Consider the following 19,538-nt stretch of genomic DNA (forward strand, 5'->3'; position numbering starts at 1 on the left):
CTTAAAAACAATTAAACTATCATAACAATTACAACCCTGAAAATCAGGTTAACATTAAAATAATTAAAACTAATTAAAAACCCTGAAAGGCCAGGCCAAACAGATGGGTTTTTAGGGCTCTCTTGAAGGTCAGTAAGGAATTAAGATTACAAATTTCTGCTGGGAGTGCATTCCACAGCCCGGGAGCAGCCACAGAGAAGGCCTGCCTCTGAGTTGCCACCAAACGAACCAGTGGTAACTGGAGACGGACCTCCTCAGAGGACCTTAACGTGCGGTGAGGATCATGTAAAAGAAGTAAGGCAAAACATATCACACTGTCATTTTTTAAAAATTTCTTCATATTAAAGAAATTCTTAAAAATAATCCCTGAAGAAAAGTTCAGAAACCAACTGTAGAAAAAGTGATCATTTGGTATGCAGTAGGATCCATGTCCACAACTAATAAATTTAGCACCGGTAGGGTGGCTTTCACAATATTAACATTAGCAGTTTCTTTTTTAAAACGATGCCTGCTCCATTGACAATTGGATGGGTAATTGGTTCCATATGAAAAAAAGGAACAACATTGCCATTTCTGTTGGCATTCAGAGCTGTTGGGGAGGGGGGCTGGAACATTTGTTAGCTCAGCCTAGAGATTTCACAGCTGGAACTGTCTCTCCCACTGTTTTGGAACAAGAACAGATAAATACTCCAGAAGTACAAATGGAAGCTACATAATTGCTTTGTTTAATCAAGAGTTGTCAAGATGGGTGGTCAGGATTTATAGAATTGTTTAGCAAATAATGTGGGCGAAGGCTTTCTCCACAGGCATTAAATTACCATAGCAAAGTCCAGGAAATTGTGGGGCTATTCAGACATTACAGTATAAACATGTATAGGTGTCTGTATGCACATACAGTGCACATATGTGTGTGTGTGCGCGCGCATGTGTGTGTGAACTGCTGTATATGTTTTCATTTTAAAGGTCAAAAAGTGGACCAGGTCCCTTGAAAATTCATACACTGCATGTATTGCTGCACATAAAAGCCCAATTCAGATGTTATGCTGTAGAGCGCACAGATGTCTGTACACTTGTATACGTGTTTATGATGGAACCTGTGTGCATTTTAAAAGTGAGCCTGGATACAGGCCCTTCAAATGCATTACAGATAAGAAGTGTACTTTGCTGATGAAATGGCCTTGGGGATGATTAGTCAACACCCCCAGTTTGGGCGAATGTGGGGAATTTAGCTCAAAAGGGGAGGCTGTTCCAAGAATTTGTGCAAGCGTCTGAACTCAAGAAAACTGGCTTGGGAGACAGGTTTTAATTAACAAAAAAGAATTTATTGAAAGAAAAATAATAAAAGCAATAAACTAAGTTACCACCTATTGTATTCAAGGCTGATTGTGAGGACAATTGGAGTGTGCAGGTGCGCCCAAGAGTATCTTGTTCTGGGAAGGGATTCCCAATAGTTCTATCAAAAGTTTTGATGGGCACCTCTTCAAAGTTACACCACTAACTTATCCCTATTGTAATGGAGAACGCTGTTGCACTTGTCTTATCTGCCTTCCCTTCCTAGCCTAATTGCTTTGTTATCATCAGGTGTTATTTGTCTTGCGAGAGCATGAGGGGAGTTTAGATTTCATTTCAAGGCTGAAATGACCTTGAATGCCAGATACTTGCAGTAGCTAGTTCTGGAGTCTGCTTAGCTGGGGACCCCTCATAGAAACAGGGGTGTGAATCTAATCCCCTTTCCAATTTGTGGTGCTTGTAGCCAAATCTGGAGGCGACCAGTCCACTGCCAACTAAGTGACTTGTCCCCATGTATAACATAGACTGTGAGCTCACTTTGCAGTGCAGCTCCTGAGCCTAACCAAAGTGCAATCTCCAAGTCTGGAGATGCAGTTGCAACCAGGGTGGCTTCTGGGAGCGGGCAGAATAAGCTCAGCTGGTAACAACTTCTGTACTTGCATTCAGCATAACATCTGAATGGCTGTGCCTGTGTACAGATCTTTACCTATGTACACTGTATGTTCAATGTATGAGCGTTGAACATAACATGTTAATGGGCCTAAGCTGAACATAACATTTGAATAATTGTACACAGGTACAGGTTAACAAACATGTACATTCTGCACATTGTAGGTACATTGAACATAACATGTGAATGGGGCTTGTGTTATCGCCAGCTATTAAGAAAATAAGAACAGTCCAGCTGGATCAGGCCAAAGGCTTACCTAGTCCAGAATCCTATTTCACACAATGGCCCACAAGATGCCTCTGAGAAGCCCATAGGCAAAAGCTGGGGGCTTTTACTCACCTCTTTTTTACTGCTGTAAGGCAAGGTCCTTCTAAGACTTGCCATCTTGATTCTAAATACGTAGTTCATGTCCCAGGGGGCCTTTGGCAGCAAATTAACAGGTAATCCCAATAGCAAATGTTAGATTACTTGGAAAGCTGTACCAAGATGTGGCAAAATTTGAATCTATTGCTGGGAACATTTTATTGCAGAGATTGTAAGGAAAAGACTAGAATGTCCTCTGGTTGACTGATGCTAGCTCAATTCACTGTTTTAAAAAGACAAAGACCTGCAAAGTGTGTAGGATGTAATTTACTTCAGAGGACATTTGCTTGTAGCCTGTGATTTTAATGATTGTCTAAGAACAGGTCATTTTGTCAAGTACCAAATAAAATCTGGTTCAGCTAAATATCATCCTCTGATTCTCCAGTTGGATAGCATTTCATCTGATTATTTTAGCTTTTACCATTTAAGAGTTTGATGCAGTGCTTAAGGTGAAGAGGAAGGGGCTATTTATCTGAAAACCAAGGACTTCATTTTTTATACACACACACACACACACACACACACACACACACACACACACACACCAGTAGAATTGAGTTGTTTCAACATTTTGCCATTATAAGCCCTGCACATTGTATTGGTCATACAATCAAAACTGTCTGTCCAATCTACCTGACTGTATGCAAACATCAACTAGATGGGACGAGGTGGTAGGTTTGGGGACTACAAACACTGACTATATGCAGATTTATATACAGCTTTTCAACAAAAAGGCTCAAAGCGGTTTAGATAGAAAACCTAACACATAGCATTTGAGTGTGCAAAGCATTTGAGTGTTAGCACACTTCCTAACACATAGCATTTGAGTGTGCAAAGCACTTGACATGTATTATCTTGATAGAATCTGTATAACAATCCTGTAATATAAGTATTATTTACTTAGATTCATACACCACCTTTCATACGGTTATCTCAAGGAAGTGTTTATCCTTATATTGCAAGTGGAGAAATCTGGCTGAGAGGAAATGGCTTACCTAAGGCCACCTAGTGAATGAAAGGCAGAAACAAGCTTTAAACTGAGGAAGTTCTGATTCACAGCTCCATCTCTTGATCATAATTTTTATGGAGTGTTCCAAAAATACCATATTTACCCAAATTTAAGATGAGGTTTCCCCCCAGTTATTTCCTGTTAAATATGGGGAACGGGGATCACCTTAAATTCTGAGTCCTCTTTCTTTGGGGTAAATAGAGGCATAACTTGTATTTAACCTTTTTTTTTAAGGTTATAAGGGGCTTAGACAAATTCACGGAGGACAGGTCTATCAGTGACAACTAGTCTGGGGGCTACAGACCACTTCCAGTCTCAGAGGCATTATGCCTCTCAATACCAGTCGCAGGGGAGCCACAGCAGGAGAGAGGGCATGCCCATAGCTTTTGCCTGTTGGCTTTTCAGAGGCATCTGGTTGGCCACTGTGTGAAACAGGATGCTGGACTAGTTAGGCCTTGGGCCTAATCCAGCAGGGCTGTTCTTATGTTAAGGCACCATATTAAATTCAGAGTCACCTTCTGGTAAATACGGTAAAAGCATGATCCAGATAGTTTTTTGTACAAGGGTTGCAGATGTCAGAACAACAGATGTGGGAGGGCAGAGATGTCCCAAGGGGTGTGTGGTGCACAGAACTAATGCGGGTGTTGCCCAGGTCAGGCAGTGATGTAGGGATGTGCAAATGGGCCTACCTTTGAGCCGGCCGAGGATGAACCCCCCCCCCCACACACACACCTGGACATCTGGAGCCAACGCCCTGCCCGCAGCCAGCTCAGGGGTTCTACCATTTTTTTATACACACACACAGCCACGGGGGAGGGTGTCTCCATCAATTCTCCCTCCCCCCATTGACCTCCCCTGGTTTCTCCTGGGCCATTTCAGGCTGTTTGGGCCCATTCTGGTCCTTGCTGAAGTGGCGGAGGCCATTTTGGAGGCTGCCGCACATATGCCCTGTCCATTTCCATGGCTGGATCATGACCCTGCCATGCAAATGGCCAGGCATATGCGTGGCAGCCTCCAAAATGGCCACTGCCACCTGAGCAAGGGCCGGAATGGCCTGAAAAATCTCTGGAAAGTCTGCGGGAGGGGGACCTGTCAGAGGACCCCCCCCCCGCAGCCACCAGCAGCACCACTGATGGCCTTAGAAGCGGTGTCTGCCATTAAAAAGGCACCCCTGAACTGGGACTGAACCACTTGAATTTGAGCCAAGCCAGGCCCCTCATTCAGGATGCCAAAACCAAACTTTCCCAGTTTGGTTTGAGCCCCGTTTGGATTCAAACCAAACCAGGTAAAGCAATTTGGTACAGTGGTGCAGAGATTTGGGGCTCTGGTGAGGTGAAACAGTGGTGCAGAGATTCCTGCCTGGAGTCTCCCTTTCCCTACCACTTCTGGTCCTGGCAAATCAGAGGGGAGAGCAGCCCAGTTGGAGTGGCTACTCCATGCAAACAGAGTTCACTGTAGGGGCCCAACTGGGTTAAAGCGAAACTGCTGAGCTGGGAGCCACATTCCGGGGACAGTGAGGAGAAGGAGATATTCAGGAATCTCTGCACCACTGGGGTGAGGCTCACGATGGTGCAGGGCTCGGGGCGATTGCTCTGATTCTTTCCAACTGCGGGATGGCTCTGGGGATGGGAGGTGGGGGACAAAATTAAAGTTTCAAATATAACTAATTCGAGATGTCAATTCGGGTACAAAACAATTTGTACCCAAATCTACCTGGGGTGATTTGTGGACAAATTGCCCCTATGCTAGCTGGCCAGATTCAGGTCCAAAACAAATCGCCCAGATTTCGGACCTCAAAAACTTGTAGATTCAGACCTCCATTTTGTGGCAATCTCTCTTGCTGTCTCCATTTTGTGTCAGGGAAATCTTTTGAAATTTCTGCCCTCTGAAGCTTCAGATTGGAGAATTACAGTGTGCAACGAATGGTTGGCGATTCCCCCCTGGTTCCAGATTGGCTCATTTCCATTCAAATTTTGTGCTGCCAGGGTTGACTGACCCCGCATTGTCTAGGGGAAGGATCAAAGAAGGGACAAGGGTGGGGGAGTTCAAAGGAGAGATTTTTCAAATGTACTTAACCAGACAGCGAGCCACCATTCTGCCTTTCTGCTTTGTGGGAGAAGAGAGATAGATAGAGAGAGGAGTTTTGCTTTGCCTTGCCTGCTGCCTGGAATGGATTCTCTGCTTTTTGTTCCTGCTTTTCTGATTGAGGAAAAGAGATAATTTTTCACCCCCTTCCTGCTGCAGAGAGAATCACTGGCTGTGCCTGCTGTCTGTACGAATCAATTTGGGTACAAAACAATTTGTACCCAAATCTACCTGTTTCGGGAGATTTGTGGACAAAACAAATTGACCCTGTTCCAGCTGGCCAGATTCAGACCCAAAACAAATCGGGGTTGATTTGATTGGGGGGTACAAATTGAATCGAAAAATCAATTCGTGCACATCCCTAGAACTAATAGAATCAACTTCCTCTTCTTTAAAGATGGTGATTGTATCCTGTAGCCCCTATGATGTCCTATATATTTGGTTAGTTTCTGTCAATAGCGTCGAAAGGTGGTGTTGCCTATACTTTTAGTGGCTGCCATCTTGTTTCAAGATGGTGGATTAGTGTTGTTGTTTTTTAATGCCCCTAGGACCACCTCTTGTGTGCTGTGAATTTTTTTTGTTTTGTTTTTTTACAGTAAACACACCAGGGGAACATTATTAGAGGGGGACACATGGACACACCCATAGACATGGTTATCTTCTCAAATGCCTTCTTCCCTTCAGACTAAAAAAAAAGAATTAGAAATGTAAAGGACATTGTTCAGCTCTAGTGAACAATGGAAGTTAGGCATATGCTCTTTGATTAAAAGGGGATGTGTGCTTAATTTTGGTTGGAATATGCCCTAAACCTGCCATCCTATATCAACGTTTTTGTTTGATAAATATTGACCTAAAGCAGTTTAGATGGCTGCCTTCCAAATTCTTTCTTTTTCTTTTTAGATTTTAACAATTCAGCACAAGGCAGAAAGTTTTTTAAAAGGAGTAACAGATTGGAGTGGGAGGTGATAGTGATTTGTAGGTGTAGGCAGGAAAAAGAGAGAGGTGAAAATATAGCAACAGGGTGGAAGAGATACAGAACTATAACTTTGTGGCTGACTGTTTCAACTTTATGGCCTCCTTTGCACATGATGCCAAGCTGGAGGCGAATGAGCCTGAGGTTTGATTTCGTGGTTGTCCGAATGTCTGAAACTACGATTTTGTTACAAGAGCAACCTAAGGTTTTTGGTTTTTGAGCTGAAAAACGTAATCTGAACCTTTGTTTTGTAGTGAGTTTCACTGCTCCAACCTGAGATTGAAGGCGGTATCATGTCCTCTGAATTCTGCCACTGCCATAACCTAGGATTTGTGCTGTGGTTGTTGCCAAAACCATAGAGAGGGTGGCTCAGACCAGCCAAGAGATGCGGCAGCTCTATGCCAGCCATACTTCTCACTGGCTGCTTCTATGAGCACTTATCCCACCCTCCGCTGTCATCACACTCCTCCAGCCATTGCCAGGCTCTCTACACCTTTCCAAGTGAATCTGTGCCAATCTCCTGCAACTTGCACTTCTCCTCCTGAGATTTACCTCCATCTCTGCTGGGCAAATGGTCCCAGCCTGCTTGCCTGGGCCTCTGCCCTCATGTCTACTCAGAGGGTTGCCTGTTGCTTGCAACAGCTCCCGAGCCATGGGGAAAGGCATTTGGTCTCAGGGACCAACCTGGTACCTATGTTCCACGCCTTCTGGATTCCTAACATCTTCAGTGGGCCAGGATCAAAATGATCCTGCCTTCCTGATTTCTGAGTTGGGGGAGAGAGCAAACTGCCTCCTTCCTACCGTGTTCCTAATTCCCACTGGCCTTGGGGATACGGAACCCCAAGTGCTTCACACGGTCCTGGCAGGCTTGGGCCTCTGGCTCTCGGGACTCTGTAGCCTGAAGTCCCTCAGAGCCCCGCCCCCCCCAAGCCTGGCTTGAAGCTCTTCTGCATCGACCCTTCCCCTCCCATTGTTTTCCCAGAGGCGTGCTCTCTTACACTCTAAACAAACAGACAGTTCGGGGGGGGGCGGACTGTGGGTAAGGGATCCACGCAGTGAGGCACAAAAGGATTTTAGACAGACAAATTCACACTTCGCACCTCCAGTTTCCGCTCTCCTCCCGTTGCCAGGACAGAAAACGTACTCAGGAGTCCCGCCTCTGCCAGTGCAGGGCCACACTCGGGGTGGGTTTCCCCCTTTGGGGTCCCCCTCTGCACTCACCAAACTTTCAAACTGCACACATTCACCAACAACTCCCTTGTTCCTCCTCCCAGAGCCTGTCCTGCTTTTAGGCAGTGCCCTCTGCCTGCAGCGGCTCTTGACCTAGGGTGGGCTATTCCCTTGGTCTCCTACCCGTCCCGGGACTCCCAATACTCCACCTGTCCGGACCCCTTGCGTTGGTGTGCCTCGTTCCGCGCCCGTCTTCGGTGGACTTGGGAGTCTGGGTCTCACGCCGCCGGGGGTCAAAACCTTCCTTCTTACAATGGGAGAAGTGGCACCGAAGGGTTGCTCTCCCACGACGTGAGAAAGGGACCCCCAAGTAGCCACCGATGGGCAGGTAAATCACCAGCAGACCATCCGAGCTTGAACGGCACCAGTTTATGTTACCTGGGAGGCCCAGTTACCACAAACCAAAACAAACAAGGATGATTGAAGGAAGCAATAATCACCATTTATTGAAAACCAGCGCTGGTGACGCTCCCAGTACCTAACGGTAAAACCTGAGAGACGTGCCGAGCTGCCTGGGTCACAAGTTTTTATACTTTGGCATAACTACATAGCTGGGCATCAACATTCAGCCCCAAAGAACCAATCAGTTCATTACATTTGTACATATGCTTGCATAGAGGCTGGACTTTGCGCTCTAAGTTTCTATTTCACAGCAGAGAGATAATTAATTAATAGAAGAAGCCTTCACATTCCTAGAACAATACAGTTACTATTCAGGGGAGCCTATCTCTCCCCGCTGCTGCAAACCCCCACTTATTCTGCTCTGGGCAGATAGCTGACTTAACACTTTCTTTTGGTCTGTACTTTTCCATCCCACAGAGGCACTGACTTGCAAACACACTTTCTACAAAGCAATTACAAAGCAGCTTTCTGAAAAGGCATTTTCCATCCCACAGTCTGGTCGTCACTTGACACATATGCATGTTGATTTTTGCCCAGCACGTCATGTCTGAAAGTGGCCTATGTAAGGCTTCCACTTTTGCTGTTGTTTTCCCTACCATGGCTCTTGTTCCTTTAATGGCTGCATGGCAGGTGGAAATCCAGAAGGTACAGTTTCCCCATCACTACATCTCCCTGCAGATGAAAGCCGAACCTATATGTTTATCCTGCAGCTGCTAAAACAACAGGAATGCAGAAAGAAAAGAACCCTTTCTTCTAGAAGGGTAAATAATTATGTGAGTCCATAAAATGAGAGTCCTGTGGCCCAGTTCTTTGCCAGCTGAGAATAACATCTCATGTATCCATGGAGGTTCTTGACCCCTAAAAGCTTCTGCTATGTTTGCTAGCCTTTAAAGTGCCAGAGACCCATTTCCTTTATTCCCCTTGTTGTCCAGCATTCTCTCATTAGCCTTTCCTCCCAATTATCCCTCCATAATCGCCACCCTGGTATCTCTCCGTTGTTTTATTTTACTTATGCCATCCCCACGATTCCCCCCCCTTTTATCCTACCTCCTTTCCCCCTCTTTCTTCCTCCTCCCACCCCCTCTGGCCCTGCGCTCCTGCTGCCCTCTGCACAAACAGCTCGCCACCCAACTGCTCATTCTCTCGCCCGCCCTTTGCTGGGCTGCTAATACCAAGCTGGGCAGTTGATCCCTTGTAATAAGCACAAAACACGCACGCGGGGGGGGGGGGGCGGGGGAGGTGGAAGTCAAGAGAGAGGAAAGCACTTCTCTCCGCTTTACGACTGCTGAAAACCCCCCCGAGAGAGCTCAGCGCCGCCGTACAGCGCCCAGCCTCCCTCCTCTCCAAGGTAAACGGATACGGCGCAGAGAGGGTGGGGGAAGGAGAAGCGAACGCGACTTCGGTGGGCAGAAAGTTTGTGAACTCCCGGAGAGGCGCGCGCAGGTAGTTGCGCGCGGCTGAGGCGCCAGCCCGAGAAGGGCGCGCGCCAGCCCGCTTTGATGCTGCTGCAGCTGTTCCAGCCCAGCTGCAGCTCCCACTGAAGCCTCTCCGCTTTTCCTCCCCGGGTCCTCCAACCCGGCTTTGCCTCCCCCACTAGAGCGAATGCCATGGGCTGACTCGACTGTTCCAAGCCAAAGGAAGCGGGGGAGTGGGTGGGAAGTTGTTCTCCAAGCAGCAGGAACCGCCTCCCATTTGTCAGCTGCGTGGTGCCTGAGCAAGTGGGAAACGGCAGCCCCCTTGGAAGATTAGTGGTGACTTCTTCAGGTAGTGGCCGGTGATTTGTTGCTGTGGTAAAAGTGAGCGAAGTTCACCCCAGTGTGCGCAGGGAAGTGCAAGGCAGGCTTCCCCGTTGTCCTGGGGCTCGAGCTTGCCAAACTCCCTGGTTTTGGGCTTTTTTTGTTTTTTTGGAGATGCTCTCTGGAGCTCCCCAAGGCCCTCTGCTGAGCAAAAGACTCACCATTCACATTTTTCGGAGCTGTTGGCAAAACCGTGTGTGCGGTTGTGTAATAATCCAGAAAGGACACAAACAGCCTGGTCAGCTGAACTGAACTTGGGTTGTAGCCAGTCCTTCCTTTCCAGGCAAGTCGCCGCCTTAGCCTGAAGCAGCAGAAAAGAGGAAGGCTGCAGCCTCTCTCTTTTGAGTTTAGGAAGCTGCCTCATAAGGAGAGTCAGACCACTGGTCCATCATACTCAGTTATTGTATACAGTGAAGCTATTCACACCAACGTGCAGAACTGGGCTAAGGGAGCCCAGTCCGGTTTTGCATGCGTATGTGAACCTCCAGGATCAGGCCTGATCCCTGCCCTTTAAAATAAGGTTAAGGGAGCAAGCACTCCCTTAACTTAATTTTTTTTAAATCGTGTTGTGTGTCAGCCACAGCTGCTTGCAGCCGGCGGGATCCCAATAATGGGTATGTTAGGCTGGCACCCTCGTGGGGGGGGGAATCCATTTGCATGGTGCATTATTGGAGCACCAGGGAGTGGCGTGATGCACGACAGGGGTGCACTCCTGACCCCCCCTAACACTGCAGGGGAAGCCGCCGCTTGTCTGGGCAGTCAATTTGCCCACCCAAGCATCTGCTTGCAAGCAGGTCGGGTCCCAAGTTCAGTCCCTGGTAGCATCTCCTGGTAGGGCCGTGAAAGTCTCCTGCCTGGAACCTTGGAGGGACTCAGCCAGTCACTGGAGCTCTTCTCACAAGAGAAGTCAGCTCCAGTGACTGGCTGAGTCTCTCCAAGGTTCCAGGCAGGAGACTTTCACAGCCCTACCTGCAGATGCTGCCAGGGATTGAACCTGGGGCCTGACGTTCTGCTTGCAAGCTGATGCTGCACCACTGAGCTATGGTAATGAGCTCATCCCTTATGTGGAATCTCCTACAGCAGATTGTGCAGAATCGATGTAGTCACCCATCTAAATGCAAACTCTGCCTCTTCAAGGGTACAATTCATGCTTATTACTGCAAGACTGGCTCTCCCACTTGGGAGCTAGTACCTTTTAATTCAGTGGGCTTCAGGAGTCCCTTAGGGAACTGCCCTCCAAGGGCCCCCTTCTATCTGTATGGGTCCCAAACAGTTGCTCTGCTAAGGTAAAGGTTAAGTGTTCCGTCAAGTTGATTTCGACTCCTGGCGCCCACAGAGCCGTGTGGTTTTCTTGGGTAGAATACAGGAGGGGGTTACCATTGCCTCCTTCCACGCAGTATGCGATGATGCCTTTCAGCACTTTCCTATATCACTGCTGCCCGATATAGTACTGGTGAGGATTTGAACCAGCAACCTTCTGCTTGTTAGTCAAGCATTTACCCGCTAACTGTGGACAAAGAGGTGATCTCAAAGATCAGCAGTGGGCCCTTCAGACTACCCCCACCTTGTTTATTTTATTTGTCTGTAAATAAAGCCTCCCTTAGTTCCATGCCCAACTTATTCACTGCCTTTCTACCTTGCCCTTGGTTTTTCTTCTTCTGCCCATTTTCTCCTCACAACAACCCTGCAAGGTAGGTTAGGCTGAAAGATACTGACTGGCCTAAGGTCACTTAGTGAACTTTATGGCTGTATAAAGATTTGAACCTGGGTCTCCTGAGCTAGTGTAACACTCAGCTTTTAAGTATATGCATAATCTTTAGCTATAGGGAAGGAAATACAGTTGCAGCCCATTTCAGTGCAATTTTGCTCAGAATTAAATCCCACAGACTTCGATAGCTTTTACTTTCAAATAAAGGTGCATAGGACTGTAGCCTATAAGTCCTGTTGAACCCGGTATACTTAATTTTGAGTAAACATCCTTAAAACTGTGATGCACAGCTGCAAACCTATGAACCTTTACTAGGGAGGAAGACCCTTTGAGGAGGAACTAATCCTATAACTGCAGTCCTAGGTGCTCTTACTTTTCTGAACAAGCATGTAATAATGTGTTGGGAATTCTCTCTGGTAAGAGATACCCTTCTATTACAGCAGGATGCACAGAGGCAAAGCACAGCGGAGTCTGCCGAGGCATGCGTGTATGCTGAGAGTAAAAGAAACTTGGAGCCAGTTCATAGTTTCAAATCAATATAAGGAGTCTTTATTGGTGAAGTCCATTCTAGATAGGAAAGTGGAGAGATAAGATCTCTAATCTGTCAGGCTAGCTGGATGCAGAGGGATGGTTTCTGCATCTCTGCACGCATGGTGCAGGGAGAGAGGAGTGTGTGTGTGTTGATGCAAGGGAGAAAAAGGGAAGAGGAAGCGGCAGGAAGGAAGGAAGTCCCTGAGAGTAGCAATCTACATATCATAGGGATAGTGTCAGAGCAGTAGAGAAGGGATGACCAATGTCTTGACCCCTCTAGCCCTCTGACTCAATAATCTGTCCCCCTCTGTCATTGAGACAGCGCAGAGTCCTTCACTTCCAACATAATGAACCTCAGTTTGGCTTAGTTTAAATATGGCTATGATTGGGATGCAAGGTTGGCTCAGTGTATGTCTACCTATGCCTGGCGTTTTGGGTGGCATAAAAATGTGTTAAATAAATAAATAAAAAAAATGTGCCAACAGGTGTGGATAACCCATTTGTTCTAAGGAGCAGGGGTTGTAGTTATCCACCATGAATGAGGAAATCCCAGGAAATGCACATCATCAGCATGAGATAATTACCTTCCTGGCCATTGCTACTACTTACAGGGTGGTTTGCAAGGTCCTTGGATGGACGCCATTGTGATTGGTCCTTGTGGAGGAATTTGCTTATCCTCCCATTTTGCTAACACTTCTCACGGACCAGACTCAACCAGCCCTATGAGTTCTATGCTTAACGGCTGCCACCAAGTAGACTTTTCTTTTCTCAGGTTGTGTCTGCTGTAACAGCCTTTCAACCTTTGCAGTAAAACAAAAACCCAGTAGAGTGGAAAGGCTTTAAGTGTGGGTTGGAGAAAATCAGACAGAAGCTTCTAATCTTTAAATAGAACAAGATTTTTTTACTTGGGAAAAATTAGTCAATTTGGTTTCTTGGTACAGCATAACATTAAAAAACCCAGTTACCATGAGGGCAGAAATAAAATTGATGGAAAAATTCATCCAACTGACCTATCTCATACTGGTCCCTAACTTGGAGTCCTTTGTTGTTACCTCAGCTTTTGCAGCAACCTGGTTTGTCTTTTTTGCATCCTCAGTTCCTATTCTCCTTCCCAGTCCTGGGGTTCAGCCTAGACTGGTTCTTTTTGCTGATGAGTGTTTCCACTCTCCAGAGAGATTTCACTCTCTGCCAGTGACTTCTTAGTTAGTTTTGACCCCCTTCTTAACATAGGAAGGAAGGTATTTACAAAATGGAACTTTATGTACAAAAAGCAGAGGTTTAAGCATCATTCCTTCACAGCTCTGATGAACCTTTGAGAAAATGATTGAACTTGATTATCTGGAGGAAGTAAAAGATCTTAGTGGTGATCCAGTAGCCTTCATAACATGGGCTTTGTGCCTACGCAGTAGTCCCTGTGAAACTATTTCAGGCTCCTCAAAGTGCTCTGAGACCCTGTTCTTTGCGCACAGAGTGTGCTCGATATTTTCGGTGGCAGAGCACTTCCTATCTCAGTTCCTTCTTGACTACCATTGTGTCTCTGGGTGGTTTACAATTAAAATAATTTAAAAGATTAAAAAAATTTAAAACCCAATATTAAAATTATTTAAAGCTATAAATCTTATTAAAAGCCTGGAATAGCCAGTGCAATTCCTTCAACACTGGGTGAAATAAATGTGTCTTCAGTGCCTTTTAAAACGTCGGAGATGGGGAGGCTCTTATTTCTACAGGGAGCACATTACAAAGTCCAGGGCAGGGGCGGAACCACCATTGGGCCAACAGGTTCAAAGAACCCGGGCCGCTGACCAATCAGACGCCATGAGAGCGGCCCCGACACCCCCCCCGCGTCTGATGTCAGACACAGGGAGGCTAGTTTAGCTCCTGAGCGGGGGCTGCGCGGCCCCTTTGGGAGCTAAACAAAGGCTGGCACTGCGTTGGCAGCGCCAGCCAGGAGCGGCTCTTCCCTGCAAACCCTCCTGGTTGAATGCTGCGAACACCTTCAGGTGCGGCCCCTTCAGGAGCTAAAAGAGTGGCGCTGCCTTTGCAACGCAGCCCAGGAGCGGCTCTTCCCTGCAGGGAAGAGCCGCTCCTGGGCTGTGCTGCGAAAGCAGCACCAGGGGCTGTGCGGCCCTTTCGGTGGTTAAAGAGCAACTGAGAGTCTCTTTCGGCCGAACTGAGAGTCTCTCTCAGAGCTCTAGGCTCCGTTTGGCCAGACCACGCCCCCGCGACTGATGTCAGACGCGGGGTGTGTGGCCCCAGCATCTGATGTTAGACGCGGGTGGGGGGTCAGTGGGGCCTCATGGCGGCAGCCGCACACAGGTCACCAGCGCTCCCACTATGCCTCTGGTCCAGGGGCTGGAACGGAGAAGACCCATCCCCAAGTAGCCGCCAGATGAGTTGGTGGCAGCCGCAGGCGAACCTCTCCTGATGATCTTAGCAGGCAGTGGAGCTCATTGCAAAGAGGATATTCTCTTAAATACCCAGGGCTTAAGCTGCTAAGGGCTTTATAGGTAATTACCAGCACCTTGTATTTTGCGCGTATTGTTAGCCAGTGCAATTCTTTCAACACAGGAGTAATATGGTCTGTCCTAGATGACCCAGAGACCAACCTGGCTGCTGCATTCTGGACCAACTGAAGTTTCTGGACTACGTACAAAGGCAGCCCCACACAGTGCACATTGCAGTAATGCAGCCTAGAGGTTACCAGCAGATGCACCACTGTTTTGCGGTTGCTCATCTCAACAAATGGACACAGCTGGCATATCAGCTGAAGCTGATAAAAAGCCCCTCTGGCCACCGCCTCAACCTGGGACACCAGGGAGAGGTTTGGATCCAGAAGCACCCCCAGACTGCGTACCTGTTCCTTCTGGGGGAATGTGACCCCATCCAGAACCGGCAGATCAAATTGCCTCTCGAGTTTCAACCCTTCACAATAAGTACCTCCATCTTATCTGGACTCATCCTCAGTTTGTTTTAACTCATCCATCCTTTGCTCTTCCAACAAACACAAACTTTGCTTGCTTTGTCTTGGAGAAGACAACAATATTCGTACATGTAAAATTCGACTCTCCTTTCCCAAACAAACTTGGAAAAGCAGAGAATTATGACAGAGAGTGGCTCCTCATGAACAGGCTCTATGCCCATCGACTCTACTGCTGTGTTCCCCATTATTGGCACTGACATCAACATCAGCACTGTCAAAGTTGGGCAGCTCTTTATCTGCTGCCCAAGACTCTTTTAAGAATCCTAAGGATCCTTGAAAAGCTCGAGCCTTTCCAACTCACCCATGAAGGTCCATATATCAACCCTATCTGCAGTCCACACAGTCTACACTTAAAAACCTTAATTCCCCACCCTGACTGAAAAAGAGTTTTGAAAGTGCTTAACAAACTCTACACACCCCTCCACCCCTGGTAAAGAAGCTCATTGAGTCCTGGAGACTCTGAGGCTGTTCTCATGATGGAAAAAAACTGGGCTAAGGGAGCCCAGCCCAGTTTTCCCTCATTGTGAGAACCACTGGGCTTGTGAGCGAGTGCTGTGGTTCAGTGGTGGCTAGCCCACCAAAATAGTCCTCCCTTGTACTTTATTTGTGGACTATAAGTTTGTTAAACAAGGATGTAAAATGTCTTTATTCATGGATATTGTCAGTTTGGAGATGCATCTTTCCTTTGATCCTATATTAATTTCTTTTCTTTCTTTTATCTTTGTATATTTGAATCTTTGTATCTTTGCATTTTTAAAACCAATTTTTGTATTTGTATCTTTAAAACCAATAAAATATAATTTAAAAAACAAAAACAAAATAGTCCTCCCTTGAAATGAGGTTAGCGGAGCAAGCGCTCCGCTAACCCCATTTTCTCGATTGTGAGATGCTGCGGCACAACTCCACGCTGCAGCGACTTATGAGGAGACCCCTGACTGGGAGGCTACAATAAGCCTCCTGGTGTCGAGGGTCCCCCCAGAATGCCTTGCACACTCATGGGGCATCCTGGGACTTCCGGGCTGCTCCCAATCCCCGCTGCCCCTACCAGCTCCTTGATGGAGCTAGCAATTGGTTTCTGGCCACCCAGGGCTCACCGAATGCTTGTGTGTGGGGAGAGTGGGCTTGATCCGCTCTCCTTGCCAAACCCTTATGGCTCTCCACAGTTCTCATGTGGAGAGCCTCTCTTTCTAGTCTTCTCCACCCTCACCGAACCCCCCTTTGAACTGTTATGCACAGCCTCTATTAAGTTGCTCTCCTTTAAAACTGTTAGAGGTTGTTAATTTTTTTACCCCAGTGCGTAAAACAGCAGAGCACTAAGGAATGGGCACACACTCCAGTTACAGGGTGGGTAGCAGAGGATGCAGGCGCGGCTCATGAACGAACCTCTGGGGGAGGTGGGGGAGGCTTCTTTAAGGTAAACGAAGCCAGTGCTCCGTGCTGCCCAGCGGCTCCCGCGGAGGGGAAGCGCCTCCGCCACTCACCTGGCTCCCACGGAGGTGAGCCCCTGCCAGCGGCCAGGTGAGTGGTGGAGGCGATTCCCCGCCGGAGGGGCTGATGGGCGGCACAGAGCACCGGCTCCATTTATCTTAAAGAAGCTGCCCCCTGCCCCCCCTGGAGGAGAGTTCACGAGCTGCACCTGAGAGGATGGTTTAGTTATTGCAACTATTTAGAGAAAACACATGAAGATCCTTCTAGAACTAAATACTAAGTATGTATTGGTTAAGTACACTTGGATAGGAAAGACCTGAAACTAATCTAAAGGACTACATAATGAATATGTAAGGACTGAGAGAGAGATGTTTCCATCTGCTCTCTAGGAGGAAGGGAAGGATTGTGACTCAGCACAGGAAGTGCGGAAGAATCAGATCAGGGATCATAGAGTAGGGACAGATAGAACAGTCAGGGAGACCCTTACTATCTCTACTCCCGTCCCAATGCCCCTAGTGGCCATTAGGATATTTGGTGCAAAAGGTCGATGCACTGGAAGTCCATCTCCAAAAAAACCAGCCTTCTTAATTGCTGTAACTACTGCTAGGAGGGCTAGAGAACTCACCGCATTAAGGGCTGATACTCTCTCTACTTTCTTTTTTCCAAATAAAGTCCTTATGAGAACCGACCCAGCCTTCCTACCCAAAGTTGTATCAGACTTCCACATTAACCAAGACATCATCCTCCACTCCTCCCTACCTTTTTTAATGCATCCAGTTTCACCCCTAAAATGCTCCCTCCACTCCTTAGATGTTCGGAGGGCATTCCTCTTCAAGTTGAACATTACCAAGGACTTCAGAAAGTCCACTAGACTATTTATAACCTTGATTGTGCTTATAGAAGCCAGCCTGTATCTGGGATGGCTGGTTCAGTTTATCCTCATCTGTTAGACAAACAGGGGGTTAAACCTTCTTCTACTGTTAAGACCTGTTCAGCGAGCTATAGCCACTTATGCTTCTCATCTGTCTGGAACTGACTTTGCTGAAATTTGAAAAGCCACTATCTCGTCTTCATACTTACCCTTGGACATCCGTTCTGCAGCTGAGGCTAGCTTTGGGTGGGTGGTGCTTAAGAAGGTACTGTAACTTCACATCCTCAAGCCCACTTGCTTCCCAGAGAGCTTGCTAATGGCCCACATTGTGAAGGATACGGTTCACCACCAAGATAAACAGGTTGCTCACCTGTAACCTTTGATCTTTTGGTGATCTGGAATCATTCATGACACCCGTACAGCCTCCTAGCCTTTTGGATGTACATATCTGTTTACTTGTTTTATGAAGTCCATTCTGCACAGCGGCCATTCGGGAACAGAGATAAACACTCTGTTGAAAATACCGTGCACACACCAAGCAGGAAGGGCAAAGCCTCAGAGTGCTTTGAGGAGCTTGAAATCTTTCTGCAGGGACTATTGCGCAGGCGCAAAGCCCACATTGTGCATGATACTGGATCACTAAAAGATCAAAGGCTACAGTTCTTATAAAAAGGTTTCCAGTCTTGCATGCTTACTCAGAAGCAAGTCTCACTGAGTTCAACAAGAGTTACTTGCTAAAAGGTGTGCACAGGATTGTAGCCTTCAAAGTGCTTAATTGTGGCTAGGTGGTGCCCATAATTCTTTGCATCTTCCATATCAGAGTGCGATTTACTGCTAAATTTGTTTGCCAATTACACAGACTCAGCAAACTGGTTGTCTGGTTCTCACTGTTGCATGCTATATTAGATTCAGATAAAACTGGAAATTAATTGTTCTGACATTTTTATCTGCATAATGCAAATAAATTGTGATTCATCCCACACAAAGGCATATTATTTTTAGCTTGGCATGATATCCTTATTTTTCACTAGATCTTAAATGCTGTCCTGAATTCATTAAAATGTTGCAATGTAGCTGGCAATCTGCAAATAGCCCCCACGTTAAAATGATTGGTGGGCTTGCCACAGTGATTTTCCCTTTATTTTTTAACCTCATTGCCTTCCGTTATTCATCTGGAAAGGTATTTAATTATTTGTTTTCATTGTATTAGGGATGTAGTTTTCAAATGTAAGTGCAATTAATGGTGAATAGCTAATGTGGCTTTTTGAATGGAAGGTTTTGCTTTGAGTATGGGGAAACTGAACTTTCCATTAAATTTTTTTAATCAGATTAATAGCCTGTCATATCCTAGAGGCACAGGGAAGGTAATAACAGCCTCTCTTGTAATGTAGTAAGGTTTTTCTTTTTCTTTTTAGTGATGGTGAAGATGTGGTTGTGATTGGTTGAGATCCTAGTGGTAGAGTTATGCAGGCCTAGAACAATAGTAGGTCTAGAAGGCCCTAGGGAAAGAAGTGGAAGAACCCACAATCTAAATAAAGATTGTTTTATATCCTAGGAAAGGAGGAAGCAGAGACCATGAGAGACCATGAGCCTATTTAGGCATTGTGTTGTACCTGCATACAGATGCCTGCATATCCGCACATGTTTTTGTGTGAATGACTGTACCTGCATTCTTTTAAATGTAAACCTGAGCACAGCACCCATGGAATGCAGGATATAGACCAGAAGTGTACTGCTGTACCTGTATTCAGCATAACATGTGAATAACTATACTTGCATATAGATCTGTACCTGTGTACCTAGATTGTACTAGTGTTGAACATCATAAGGCTGTTCTCACAAGCAGCCTACTGGGCTAGTATCTGTGCAGATCCCGGCACTCCTGCCCAGCCGAAAAACATTTACCAGATATTTGGGCTAATCAAGAGCCTAGTTTCCATACAAAAACCTAGATTAGAGTTCTTGCTTAAGTGAGGAGAAGGTTCAGTCTGACAGTGCCATTTCTTTTTCTGTCTGCCTATAGGTAAAAAGGAGTGGGACACACACCAGGGGTTCTCAAACTTGGGTCCCCAGATGTTGTTGGACTTCAACTCCCATAATCCCCAGCCACAATGGCTGAAGGCCATTGAGAGTTGAAGTCCAACAACATCCATTTGAAAACCCCTGCACTCGACTGAACTCCCTCCCCTCCTAAGTGAAAAA

The 19,538-nt window shown here is 46.6% G+C and overlaps 1 protein-coding gene across 8 annotated transcripts in view; it reads left to right on the forward strand.

Annotated features, from left to right (window-relative positions):
- Nucleotides 1-19,538, forward strand: part of NAALADL2 (N-acetylated alpha-linked acidic dipeptidase like 2) — a 1,287,075-nt gene that overhangs the window by 16,630 nt on the left and 1,250,907 nt on the right. For 7 of the 8 annotated variants that reach the window (XR_008319557.1, XM_053310109.1, XM_053310114.1 and 4 more), the window contains exon 1: nt 9,267-9,370. The exons of the other annotated variant lie outside the window; for it this stretch is intronic. The gene's annotated coding sequence lies outside the window, so the exon portion shown is untranslated. Of the gene's footprint in view, nt 1-9,266; nt 9,371-19,538 lie in introns of those variants that run through there. 8 annotated transcript variants of the gene reach the window in all.

Source organism: Hemicordylus capensis, chromosome 3, assembly GCF_027244095.1.
Source record: "Hemicordylus capensis ecotype Gifberg chromosome 3, rHemCap1.1.pri, whole genome shotgun sequence".
NCBI classification, from domain to species: domain Eukaryota; kingdom Metazoa; phylum Chordata; class Lepidosauria; order Squamata; family Cordylidae; genus Hemicordylus; species Hemicordylus capensis.